The 14812-nt window shown below is 38.8% G+C and overlaps 1 protein-coding gene across 2 annotated transcripts in view; it reads left to right on the top strand.

Annotated features, from left to right (window-relative positions):
* The window catches only part of SORCS2 (sortilin related VPS10 domain containing receptor 2), a 1283650-nt gene that overhangs the window by 185034 nt on the left and 1083804 nt on the right, over window positions 1–14812 (top strand). The gene's annotated exons all lie outside the window — the stretch shown is intronic.

Raw genomic sequence — 14812 nt, forward strand, 5'->3', positions numbered from 1 at the left:
GGTCCCAGTCATAAATCATTGGCTGGGACCTGCTGACAGAATCCCTCTGTGTCTAATCGCAGAGGGTGCGGGTGCATCCTGAACCCGGAAGAGGACAGCAACGTACAGGTAGGTTGCTGTGCCTTTGCAGGTCGTCTGTCTGCAGTACATTGCGGGTGGGTGATCCTGAAGTGGTTAAAGCTGAACTCTGGGCATGTATGAAAAAATTATAATTTGTTCCAGATATGTGTTAGTTCAAAACATTTAAAGTATATATATGTTATATGATTGTATAATATGTATAAATATATATATTTTTATATATCTATATCTATAGATCTATAGATCTATAGCTATCTATCTATCTATCTATATATATATATGTATATATATATATATGTATATATATATATATACATATATATATATATATATATATATATATATATATATATATATATATATATATATATATATATATATACATATATATATACATATATATATATATATATATATATATATATATATATATATATATATATATATATATATACACACATATATATATATATATATATATATATATATATATATATATATTTTATAGATATTATATGTGCATTTTTTATCGTCTTTATGCTTTTTTAATAAATCACTACACCTAGATGGTGTTTTCTCCACCTATTAGCATGCTTCTTGTCAGCACATAAACTGACTTTTTGTGCAGCTTCTTCCATTCACACTCCAGCCCTGCTATACAGGGACTGTAAAGGGATGCTAGTAGGTCAAATTCAGGTACATACACAAAAAAAAAAAAATTGAATGATATATAAATATTTATTTTGTGTCTATTATATCTGCCTAGAATACAGATTTAAAGCAGTAGCACAACATAGTACAACATCCTAATACAGCTCTGCATGATTGATATTAGTATATTCCTGAATTTCTGCTTTAGCATAAGAAGTGGAAAAAAAACAAAAAAAAAATGAAAATTGAAATGTAGGCTACAAGTTTAAAAAATCTGTTCTCTTATGGAATGATGCTACAGTATAAGCAGAGAATAATTCTCTCTGCGATTTGCATTCCGCACATAGCTAACTCCCGACCACCTGACACGCGGCTTTATACAAACATGTTGAAAATCTAATGTGTGATCACTGGAGAAAACCAACAGCTCGTACTTGCTGGATGTTTTGATGCCATTCAGTTTGCCATTGAATTTGTTTACATTGTTTTCTCTTCGTGAAAGATCTCGATGGAAAGCTTTGAATGGTTTGCAGTGCAATGCATGGGAATGACTGTAGGTTGCAATGATTCAGCCTGGATTCCAGAACAGAACAATATTAAACATTGTGTAAAATAAGCCAGTCATTTGGAAAATCCCGGGGCTGCCATTTTTGTCCTCATGAAAATGCTGCTTTCCTGGCTATTATACTGACCCACTAGTTTCAGTAGTCATAGCCCCTGTACACACGGTCGGAGAGTTCGACAACCAAATCCGTCGGATTTTGTCCGTCGGATCTTGTCCGAAACTGTTACATACACACGGTCGGACTAAGTTGTGGAAAAATCCGATCATTCAGAACGTGATGACGTAATTTCGTTACGATGGGACTACGTTCAGGCTAGTAGCCAATAGCTTTGATGTAGGAATTTGATCTGAGCAAGCGTGGCACTTGGTCCGATCAAAATTCTCTACACATGATCGGAGTATGTCCGATCGAACCAGTTGGTCGGGAAATATTTCCAACATGTTGGAAAATTGGGTCCGACGGATATTCCGACGTAATCAGTCCGATGCATACCACACACAGTCGGATTATCCGACGACACGGTCCGATAAGACTCATTCCGACGGATTCTCCGACCGTGTGTACAAGGGCAAAGACCTACGCAGATCAAGAAAATCTGGGTAAAGTCAGGAGTCCTTGTCACTTTCTTTGGGTCAATGACTCAAATCTTTGAAGGAAAAGGGGCACCTTGACAACCAGTCACAAACATTTGTAGGAGAGATCCTCCGTCGTTCTCTTATGATAGATTTCCTCTGTAGGGAATTAGTATTTTATATGAAAATGTATTTTCTCTTTCTGACGTCTATGTGCAATATTATTTCAGCCTTGGCATTTCCCGATTGAAATCAGGAATTAAAGGTGCACGCCAGTCCAAACTAAAAATTTAACTTTGAGATGCATTTAGGGAGCACAACCTACCTATTTTGTAAATGCGAAATATTACATATGGACACTATGGGGGTTATTTACAAAAGGCAAATCCACTTTGCACTGCAAGTGCACTTGAAAGTGCACTGAAAGTACACTTAGATGTGCAGTCACTCTAAATCTAAGGGGTAGCTTTGAAATGAGTGGAAGCTCTGCTGATTTTATCACCCAATCATGTGCAAGCTAAAATGCTGTTTTTTATTTTCCTTGCATGTCCCCCTCGGATCTACAGCGACTTTACTTCCAAGTGTACTTTCAGTGCAAAGTGGATTTTCCTTTAGTAAATAACCCCCTATGTAGTCTTTCATTCAGACAGCAGGTGGATATTTAGACTCTTTTCCACAAATGTTCCATTGTCTACTTACCTCCTGTTGTAAAAGGCCTATTGCTTCCAGGGCTCAGTAGCTCAAGCTGAAATTATTATACGCAAGTAAGTGAATCTGATTGACTTCTCCCTTATTGCAAAAATACAATATATATATATATATATATATTTACAGTGCCTTGAAAAAGTATTCATAGCCCTTGAAATTTTCCACATTTTGTCATGTTACAACCAAAAACTGAAATGTATTTTATTTGTATTTTATGTGATAGACCAACACATAGTGGGACAGTTGTGAAGTGGGAGGAAAATGATAAATGCTTTTCAAATTTATTTTACAAATAAATATGTGAAAATTGTGGCGTGCATTTGTATTCAGCCCCCCGGAGTCAATACTTTGTAGAACCACCTTTCACTGCAATTACAGCTGAAAGCCTTTTTGGGGATGTCTCTACCGGATTTGCACATTTAGAGAGTGACATTTTTGCCCATTCTTCTTTGCAAAATAGCTCAAGCTCTGTCAGATTGGATGGAGAGCATCTGTGAACAGCAATTTTCATGTCCTGCCACAGATTTTCAATTGGATTTAGGTCTGGACTTTGACTGGATCATTCTAACATGTGATTACGCTTAGATCAAAACCATTCCATTGTAGCTCTGGCTGTATTTTGTCCTGATGGAAGGTGAACCTCTGCACCAGTCTCAAGTCTTTTGCAGACTCTAAAGCCGCGTACACACGGGCGGACTGTATGGCCTACTTAGTCCGTCATACAATCCGACGGACAGTCCGTCATACTTTCGAATGAACGGACTTGACCACACACGGATGCACAAACAGTCCGTCGAAAGCTTGCGCGATGACGTGTACAGCACGTACGACGGGACTAGAAATAGGAAGTCGAATACACAGCAATGCAACCTTTCGCCGTGTAAATCCTTTCTGAGCATGCGCCATTCTTAGTCCGTCGAACTAGCCTACTGACGAGCGGATTGTCCGCTGAAACCAAAGTATGACGGACAGAATTTCGAAAAATCCGAAATACTTAGTACGCCAGACTGCACGCTGAAAAAGTCTGCTGAAGCCCACACACGAGCGGACTGTCCGCTGAAATGTGTTTCGATGGACTAAGTAGGCCATACAGTCCGCCCGTGTGTACGCGGCTTAACAGGTTTTCTTTTAAGAGTATTTGGCTCCATCCATCTTCTCATCAACTGTGACCAGCTTCCCTGTCCCTGCTGAAGAAAAGCATCCCCACAACATAATTCTGCCACCACCATCTTTCACAGTGGGGATGGTGTGTTCAGGGTGATGTGCAGTGCTAGTTTTCCGCCATACGTAGCGTTTTGCTTTTAGGCCAAAAGTCCAATGGTTTAATCTGACCACAGCACCTTCTTCCACATGTTTGCTGTGTTCCCCACAGGGCTTCTCGGAAACTGCAAACAGGACTTCTTATGGCTTTCTTTCAACATTTACTTTCTTCTTGCCGCTCTTCTGTAAAGGGCAGATTTGTGGAGTGCACGACTAATAGTTGTTCTCCCACCTGAGCTGTGGATCTCTGCAGCTCCTCCAGAGTTACCATGGGCCTCTTGGCTGCTTCTCTGATTAATGCTCTCCTTGCCCGGCCTGTCAGTTTAGGTGGACGGCCATGTCTTGGTAGGTTTGCAGTAGTGCCATACTCTTTCCATTTTTTGATGATGGATTAAACAGGGCTCTGAGAAATGTTCAAAGCTTGGGATATTTTTTTTATAACCTAACCCTGCTTTAAACTTCTCCACAACTTTATCCTTGACCTGTCTGGTGTGTTCCTTGGCCTTCATGATGCTATTTGTTCACTAAGGTTCTCTAACGAACCTCTGAGGGCTTCACAGAACAGCTGTAACATGACAAAATGTGGAAAATATCAAGGATTAATCTATTTTTCTTATATATATATATATATATATATATATATATATATATATATATATATATATATATATATATATATACATATATATATACACATACATACATATACTGTACATACCTCCCAACTTTCTGTCATTTGGAGGGATTGTCTTTCTTTTTCCAATTCCCTCTGTCCCCTTTTTGTTTCAGTTGTCCCTCTTTTAGGCTTGATTTAAAAATATCTAAAAAAATAATGAATAATGAAAAATATAATATTTAACTATCAAAAGTGTTTTCTTGTTTGTTGCTTTGAAAGGCTAAAATACAGGAAAAGCAGTGATAAAAAAAAAAGGTTAAACCAATTAATTTATTGCGTATTAATCTTCATTGTTCCTGGGTGACTTTTCATTTGCCTACAAAAAAATAAATAAAAATAAAGGGCACATAATATATGCTATTGTAACACGTGTGGTACCACTCACTGCTACCCGTTGTGTATGTGCTTTGCCATTCATTTTCAATAGCACCCCAATGCTCATATACAGTGCACACAACATATAATGTGGAAAAAATAGAACTAGGGCTATTTCTTCAGCATCGGAGCTGCAGTATCACAGCACACCTCAAAGCACAATAAAGAGCAGTGCAGTGCATGCGTTATCACAACACAGTAGAGTGTAAATGGGCCCTAATAAAAAATTGACTCAAAACCATTATCGTATTCTTTTAACAGACCACTAACACTTTGCAGCTGCCAGTGTGATGTCAGTAAGTGGATACTCTTGTCAGATGCTTGCACGTAACTATATTTTTTTGATCAGTAGTAATAAAACGTGCTAATTTTACCACTGCGACTAAGAACAGACCTATGTATTTGTTATTTCCCAGGAGATATAGTCGCTTATACTTGGCGATGTTATTTTAGGATATAATAATCGCACAGAAAGTCGCCATTGTTGTCTAATCCTCTCAGAACCCAACCATCCGATTCAAGCTTGTGTGGGAGATTGTGTACATTCAGTTCTAGTCCTCAGAAGTTGTCCAATAGCTTCAAGTACTTTGTATACATCTAGAACCAAGTCAATGTATGCGAAGCCTCCGCTGCTGCTCTGTGGGGGATCCCTGCTCTACATAAGTACTTTTAAGACCTCTGAGCTGCACATCAAGGATGCAGTCACTTGCTTTAGCATGTAAAATACTCGGTTCTCAAGTGCTGTGAGTAATGCTTACATCAAAATGGTTATAAAAGTAAGTGCGCATTAAGTTGAGCTTACAATGTAACAGTCCAAATAAGTCAGAGTTATTATTTTAAAGTGGTTGTAAACCCTTACAGACCACTTTTACTATAGGTAAGCTTACAGTAAGGCTTACCTGTAGCTACCCCAGATATCTCCTAAACCTGCTAAACCCATACCTCCCAACATTTTGAGATGTGAAAGAGGGACACCTACAAATTTATGTAGGCATAGGCCACACCCCCCTTAAACGAGAATTAACCAAAAAAAAAGTTAATTAAATCCACAAGGACTTTTTTTTTTTTTTTTTTTTACCACTATTATTCCTTTATATTGGCTTTTAAAATGTACAAATGCAGCAATTTAGAAATTGGATGAAAAAAAGTTTAGCACTAGGAAACACTTTTTGAAAGATAAAAAGTGCATTTTTATATACAGCTATATAGATCAGACCAAAATGAGGGACAGATGTGGAGGTAAGAGGGACAGAGGGACATTGCTCCAAATCAGGGACAGTCCCTCTAAATCAGGGACATTTGGGAGCTATGGCTAAACCTGTTTAGGAGATATCCCCTATATCATCATGTGCCCACGTCATGGGCACATACACACTGAAGCAATAGCACGTTTGTGCCGTTGCCTCAGCTAGTGTGCTGTTAGCTGCAGGCTCCTGACGGTAATGAGCTAGTATGCTATGCATACTAGCTCATTATGCCTTTGTCTTGCAGTTTTTTTTTTTTATTGTGAGTTTACAACCACTTTATTAACTATTAAAATAGAACTATAGGCAAAACTTTTTTTTTCATTTTGGATAGGGTTATGTCACCTATCAGATTTTTTGTTTTTCGCAATCTGTGTCCCATTGCAGAGATTTCCCTTCACTTCCTGTCCCATATCCAAACAGTCTGCAAATTAAAGGAATTACTTGAGGACCCCCACCAGAAGTAGTGTCCCCATTGGAATATTTACCCTCTATTACTTTTTTGGGGATAACCAAAAATTTGTGATTTTCTTTTACTTTCACTTTCAAAGATAATGGTATATAGGAAAATAAAGAGGGTTAATATCCCAATGTGGACACAGACAGTAATACAAATTGGCAGGTGATATAATCTCTCTCCCCTCTATCCAAAACGAGAAAAAGGTTCTGCCTTTTGTTATACTTTAACTAAAGGCCTGCTTTGAATTATGAAATGCAGACCATATGAAGAGAGGTGCCATGTGGTCCCCACTTACCAAACATCCTCTAACCAAGCCTTTCTCAACCTTTTCAATACATTAAAAACCTTGAAATCATTTTCTGGTGTCTGGAACCCTGCTAAAAATGACTGTATCTACATCAAATATTATAATAGTGTGATGATAAGTGGGAAGAATTACCCCCTTACAGATGGCTAAAAAGATCAATGTTCTCAGTGGGAACTTATCTGAGAGGCAGAAATTGCACATTGCTCAAGGAACCCCTAGCAACCTTGCAAGGAACCCTGGTTGAGAAACCCTTCTCTAAACCCTAACTAGGGTTAGAAGACACTCATACTGTCCTTTATTCATTCAGTTTTCTAGTTTTGCATACAATGCAACTTTCTGTACCACCTTCAGAAATGGTCACAATACAGGTAACAAAATGCACCATGGCGTATCACAGGGTCGGACTGACCATTGGGTAACTCGGGCACTGACCGAGGGCCCCATGCCACTAGGGGGCCCCATCAGGGTTGCCAGCCTCAGTAAAACCATGGACAGTATGTAAAAATTTGTGTGTTTTTTTTACATCTGTCTCTGGAATGTCCCTTACCGACATCCTTTTGGTCTAAAAATCCAGAGATTATAGCTGCCCCACCTCTCCAGTACCTTCTCAGCCAATAGAAACATGTCTGTGTATACTGTGTAATTGTATACTGTGTGTGTGTGTTTGTGTCTACTGTGTGGCCCCATAATCTCTGATTGCCTGGGGGCCCCATAATCTCCTATTGTCCGGGGGCCCCATGAGTTGTCAGTCCGCCCCTGGCGTATCATCATTTGTACTAGAAGAAGATTAAATAAAGGATGCATAAAAAATTCAGGAGGAGAACCTGGTCACAAAACCTAATAAAGTCATGTAGCCAGCCTCCTCTAAACACAGAATTCTCTCTCCAGCCTTAATCAGAGGGAATTCAGTGGGACACCACAGGCTCCACAATATTGCCTACACTATTTGAATTCCCAATTTTTTGATTTTTCTAGGTTTTTTCTTTGATGATGAACAGGATTAAAAGATAAAATATTTTTTTTTTATAGTTAATACCTGTGTATATTGTGTTCTTGGGTCCTTAAAGTCAACCTGTGCCCAAATTATGTACACTGTTCACATATTCTGTACAAGCAGTAAAGTCATTTTAAAACAAGGCCTCATTCACCCCTGTATCTACAAGCATTGGGAAGTAATTCATTTTTAACATTCACAACACAGGCAGTGTTATTTTGTTCTAAAAACAGATCTAATGGCAGCTTGACAGTCCACTCGATTAAACTAATATTTTGCTCTCTGTCCTCCTTTCAATGATTAAGCAAACCCCACCTTTACCAAGATGGCTGCTTGCACACAGAGACACTGTACAGATCAAGGTATAGTAAGTCTGTGAGGCAGTGATCAGCTGCAAGGAGACCACAGGTAATACTGGTGACTAGAACTTTGCTGTCTGCCTGCAATTTTTGAGCACAGCTTCCCAAGTTCAATCTCTATTTAAAGTAAACCCATGGTAGCCCCAGACAATTGAAACTGAGCATATAGTGCACATATAGTATGTCAGACACAGGGCCCACAGCCTGCCAGGCCTTGTCATGTGGCCGTCGCACCCAGTTTTGCAGCCAGGACTCCTTTCCATCACCTTCAGCTCTCACCTTCTGCTCCCTGCTATCACTTGTAAACACAGAAGTATTTTGTGTTTGCAAGGGACAGTTTTGCTCTTAGCAGCTCCTGGATCTAACACATCCCTGCATGTACCCACAGCAGGGCATAGCGGGGACAGATCTTCAGAATCTCAGAAAGATCAATCTTGCTGCAAGGAGAGGCAGAACCGCCAACAAAGGGGATTACTAGAGCTGGCCCAGGTAGGAGAGAGAGATGCAAGGTTTTGGTTTGGGGAATGGGTTGCACATTATGCATAGTGCGCACTATGCATAGCTCACATCTGAACCCTGCACTCTGTACACAACACACCTCTAAACTCTACACTTTTTATGTAACACACTCCTGAACTCTGAATTCTGGATGTAGTGTACTCCTGGACTCTGCACTCTGTGCTTAGGGCACCCCTGGAATTGCACTCTTCACCCTGAACTCTGCACACTGTACATAACGCACTCCTGAACTCTTCACTCTGTACATAATGCACTTGTGAACTCTGCACACTGTACATAACGCATTCCTGAACTCTTCACTCTGTACATAATGCACTTGTGAACACTGCACTCTGTACATAATTCACTTGTGAACTTTGCACTCTATACATAACGCACTACTCAACTTTTTACTTTGTACATAATGCACTCCTGAACTCTGCACACTGTACATAACGCACACGTAAACTCTGCGCTCTCTGTGCAATGCAGTTCTGAACCCTGCACTCTGTAAGTAGTGTACCCCAGATACAATCTGCCCTTTGAGGGCAACCATACTGTGGCCCACGATTAAATTAAGTTTGATACCCCTAATATAGTGGCACAAAACATAGAAGTGGAAATTTTGTTGAGTGAAAACCACGATTCAAAACAATCGGTATATCCAGAGATATTGATTCCTACCCCCTGTATTGGTTTAATGCTGTTAAATCTGAATTCCAGGTATGGATATTTTTGTATAGTTGCATATAGGCTCTGCTGCACTTTTAGGAAGGTCATATGTATACAATTTTTGATTGTGTAAACATAAATGGTTCTTTTTTTTGATGCTCAGAAATATTTTGTGAAAGTTGGAAAAAAAATTGACAGAATTTGGACCAAGATTTAATCCCCCAGTAATAAAATGTAATCACTTTAATCTGAGCTACAATAGTTTCTCTGTATTTTCTGTACAATTCCTTTAGCTCGGTCACTAGTATTATGCTTTTTTTTTCTTCTTCCAGTTGTCATGCAGTTTATATAGGACAGGACAGTGTCTATTCTGCCTTGACATTTCAGTTTACAGACAAGCCAGATTAAATGCAGCAGAGAAATATGGGCTTCTCTAAATTCTGTGTTCCTTTTAAAGGATTACTGCAGTAGCAGCAAAAGCCATGATCTGTAGACCCAGTAATCTTCGCAGCATGAATGTGAGAAACTGCCTAGGCAGACCAGTGGAAGGAATGGCCCTGTGTTCTGTAACTGGTCTTACTCATCCATGACATCTACAATGTCCCCTAATTGTGTTACATTGTGGCATCAATTGCCTGCGGATAATTAAAATTCCTGTATGTCTCCATCACAGTCATTTGGCGGCAACGGAAGGCTGGAAGTTCTGCTCGTGTATATTTTCCTAAGCTGTATGTTCAGAGTTATACATGATCATTAACAAGTGAGAAAGTTTACAGTCTGGCTGGTGTTCTGTTCAGTGTCAGGTCAGTGCTGGGATTTAACTGCAGCTTAAAGCTGACTTTGAAGTTCTGGAGGAATAATCATTTACTAAGTAATGAATGTATTGTTTCACAGGACACAGAACAGCTCTGCTCTTCTCATTTTTCATTATTTCAATAAAAAGAATTATGGTGAAAAACTACTCCTTTTATATGCATATGGTTTTTAAAAAAATGGGTAAAATATGAATTAAACATCAGCAGACATCTCAACCTGCAAAAAAATAATTTCAGGGAGGTGGCGCTTCGCGCCCGCATACCCCCCCACCCCATCCCCGCGCGACAACATATTTTTTAAATCCCTTTTGCAATATTTTCTTGCAGTGCCTCTGGGGAAGGGGGGCAGGGGTAGGTGGTATGTGGCAGTGGACGGTGGCAGTAGATTTTTTATTTTTAATAATTTAGTTTATTACAATTTATTTTTTATTTTATATTTTTCACAATGCTTTTTGGGGGAGGGGGTAGGGGCAGTGGGTAGTGTTGGTAGGGCAGGGAAGAGTGGTGTCATTCGTTTATTTATTTATTTTTTTACACTTTTTCATTATTTAGAATTGTTTTACAATATTTTTTTTTATATTTTTTGGGGGGCTTTGGTGAGATATCAGGGGTCTAAACAGAAGCCTGACATCTCCCCTTTGAGACAGACAAAGGGACTGAGGACACCGATTCCCCAGTCCCTTTCTCAGCACTAAAGATGAATGAAAATGAACTAAAGATTCATAAACTGAGCAGAGTAAACACAGTTTACTCTGCTCATTAATCACAGGACACAGGAGTGATCTCGCTCACTGTGTTCAATAATTACTAGTCCCCCCCCCCCCGCAACCGGCGGGAGAGGAGAGGAGGGGAGCTGGCAGCAGGGGACAAGGGGGGGGCGGGGGTGGAAGAAAACATGGGGGCCAGAGTAGAACATGGAGGGGGGGAGGGGAAGGACATGGAGGGGGCCAGAGGAGAACAGGGGGGGTGCAGAAGGACATGGAGGGGACCGGGGGAGGAGCACACAGAACAGCCGGGAATGATCGGTGCAGCAGGAGGGACAGCTGTGAATACCGATCTCCCTGTATAGCTTTTTAGCTGACAGCCACAGGAGGGAGAGAAGGAGTAGCGGCTGTCAGCTAAATATCGATACAAAGGAGATCGGGGGTCACAGCTGTTCCCCACCGCACCGATCATTCCCGGGAGTTCACAAGGCGCTTGCGGGTGTGCGGGAGCCGCCACAGAAATGCGGGAAGTCTCCCGCAACTCGCGGGAGACTTGAGATGTTTGCATCAGGAACCTGTTTGCTGTTAACAGCAAGCTTGCTTCACTTGTACATTCTACACATTCTTACACAGTAAACCACACTGTGCTGTACATTATATAATCCACTGTGTTTAACTGGTTACATTGTGCTGCATATTATATAATGTATGCTGCACTCAGTACACTGTGCTGTACGTTATATATTCCGTAGTGTAATGTTGCATTTAATGCATTGTGCTATACATTACTTACTACATAGCGTTTGACTCAGTACACGGGTTGATTTACTAAAACTTGAGAGTGCAGAATCTGGCTTCAGCTTCCAGGTTTGTTCTGTGAACACTTAATTGAACAAGCTGAAGTTAGAAGCTGATTGGCTACCATGCACAGCTGCAGCCGATTTTGCACTCTCCAGTTTTAGTAAATCAACCCCACTGTGCGGTACATGATATACTCCATAGTGCTTCACTCTGTATACCTTCATGTACATTACATACTCCGTAGTTTTTTTCACTGAGTATGCTGCATTGTACATTATATATGCTGTACTCTGTACACTAGGTGGTATGTTGTACACCAAAATGTTGTGCATTCGTGTGTATGTTATAGATTCTTTAATGCTTTCCTCTCCATGCAACATACTCCATGCCTGTGCTGTACATTTTTTAATTGTGTATTTATTGCACTCAGTACACTGTGCTGAACATTATAAAATCCAATGTGTTGCAAAGACTACATTGTGATGTACATGATACACTCTACAGTGTTGCACTCAGTACATTGAGCTGTACACTATATATTCCATGATGTATAACTCACTGTGCTGATCATTATATAGTCTGTAGTGTTGCACACTATATACTCCACACTTAATAGAACAGTCTCTAAATTCTAATTTTATATATGGTATGTGATATGTGTGTATATATATATATATATATATATATATATATATATATATATTATATATATAAAGTATGTCTTGAGAAAGATTGGCTGAGCTTTATCGAAATGTTAACAATAAAAACACCAACACTGTTTTTTGATCTTCCTCCTCTGCAAGACCCATGAGTGCCTCTAAACCAGTTTTGGATTTATATAAATAAAGTAAAGTAATGTACATTTTATAATACACCTCCTCCCTAAATACACTGTGCTGTACATAATATACTCCATGCCATACCACTCTATTCACTCAGCAATTATCCTCCCGCTATCTATTGTCTCCTCTCCAACTCTCTTTCTCTCTCTCCCTTCTCTATAAAATAATGAACTTTTCTTATTGAAGAATTAGGTGGAACCTGTGGCTCCTTTTAATAAGAACATGTATATGAGGGAGAATGATTTCAGCATATGATGTGACCTACAAGCTCTTCCACAATGGAATAGACATCGCATTCTGAATCTCACAAAGCCAGTCTTCTTTCAGCGTCTTGTAATAGCCCAGATTATAATAAAGGGGCTCTTGGATGGAAATGTGTTTAATAACCCCGTGTTGTCATACTCTGGGATGGTCTGATGGGTTCGGATTTTTTCTTTTATTAACAAAATTAATTTTTTTATGGATTGAAACAGGTTTACCGAGAGTAAAAAAAGATTCCTTTCATCATTATTATGTCTTCAAATATATAAATACATGGACATAATAATATAATGATGATGCACAGATACATTAGATAGATATTGTAGATAAATACACGGGATACAGTGGATACATAAGATAGATAGATAGATAGATAGATAGATAGATAGATAGATAGATAGAATAATATAAAATAGACAGATAGATAGATAGATAGTGATATACTAGATACATAGAAAGATAGAATAACATAAATAAAATAGATAGATAGATAGAATAAAATAGCTTAGATAGATAGATAGATAGATAGATAGATAGATAGATAGATAGATAGATAGATAGATAGAATAAAATAGATTAGATAGATAGATAGATAGATAGATAGATAGATAGATAGATAGACACTTCAAAATGAAAATAGTCTGAACAATGTCAGATTTTTTTGAAAAATGTTCTAAATGTGCGTTTTCATAGCTTGTTTCTCTATATATCTTGTATTAGCTATAGATAGATATAGATGGATATATATGGCTGCAGATGGATATAGATGGCTATAGATGGATATAGATGGATATAGATGGCTATTGATGGTTATAGATGGCTATAGATGGATATAGATGGCTATAGATGGATATAGATGTCTATAGATGGCTATAGATGTATATAGATTGCTGTAGATGGATAGAGGTGGCTATAGATGGCTATAGATGGCTATAGATGGATATAGATGGCTAGTGATGGTTAAAGGTGGCTATAGATGGAAATAGATTGCTGTACATGGATATAGATGGCTATAGATGGATATAGATGGCTATAGATGGATATAAATGGCTATGGATATAGATGGTTATAGATGGATATAGATGGATATAGATGGCTATAGATGGATACAGATGGCTATAGATGGATATAGATGGATATAGATGGCTATAGATGGATATAGATGGCTATAGATGGCTATACATGGCTATATATGGATATCGATGGCTATCGATGGCTATAGATAGATCTATAGATGGCTACAGATGAATAAACATGGCTATAGATAGATGGATATAGATTTCTATAGATGGCTAAAGATGGATATAGATGGATATAGATGGCTATAGATAGATGGATATAGATGGCTATAGATGGATATCGATGGCTATAGATAGATATAGATGGCAATAGATGGATATAGATGGCTATAGATAGATGGATATAAATGGCTATAGATGGATATAGATGGCTATAGATGGCTATAGATGGCTATAGATGGATATAGATGGCTATAGATGGATATAGATGGCTATAGATAGATGGATATAGATGGCTAGAGACAGATGGCTATAGATGGCTATAGATGGATATATATGGATATAGATAGATGGATATAGATGATAGCAGCCATATATGATACTTATGCATGTATACACTATGTGGCTGAGATTGAGCATGCAAATACAACTTACACTCTAGGAAGAATCTACAAATCTATGTATGTGATCCAGTAGTGACAATATGGTACAGCAAACATTTTTTTTTAAAGTCAATGCTACCATAGATTACATTTGGTGGATTAGGCAGTCAGTGATGTGTAGGGACCCCCACTGAGTGCATTTACACCAGCTGAACCCCATCCCTCCATTCAAAAATACTTTTGAGAATTTCCCATTGATTCTCTTATTATAAAAGATACAAAGACTTATAGAGGGAGCTGGGTTCAGTACTGCTCTTATACTGCTGGCAGCTAACACCATCCTCC

This window comes from Lithobates pipiens, unplaced genomic scaffold (assembly GCF_037356315.1).
Source record: "Lithobates pipiens isolate NorthernLeopardFrog02 unplaced genomic scaffold, aLitPip1_a1.2 Scaffold_13, whole genome shotgun sequence".
In the NCBI taxonomy this organism is placed as follows: Eukaryota; Metazoa; Chordata; class Amphibia; order Anura; family Ranidae; genus Lithobates; species Lithobates pipiens.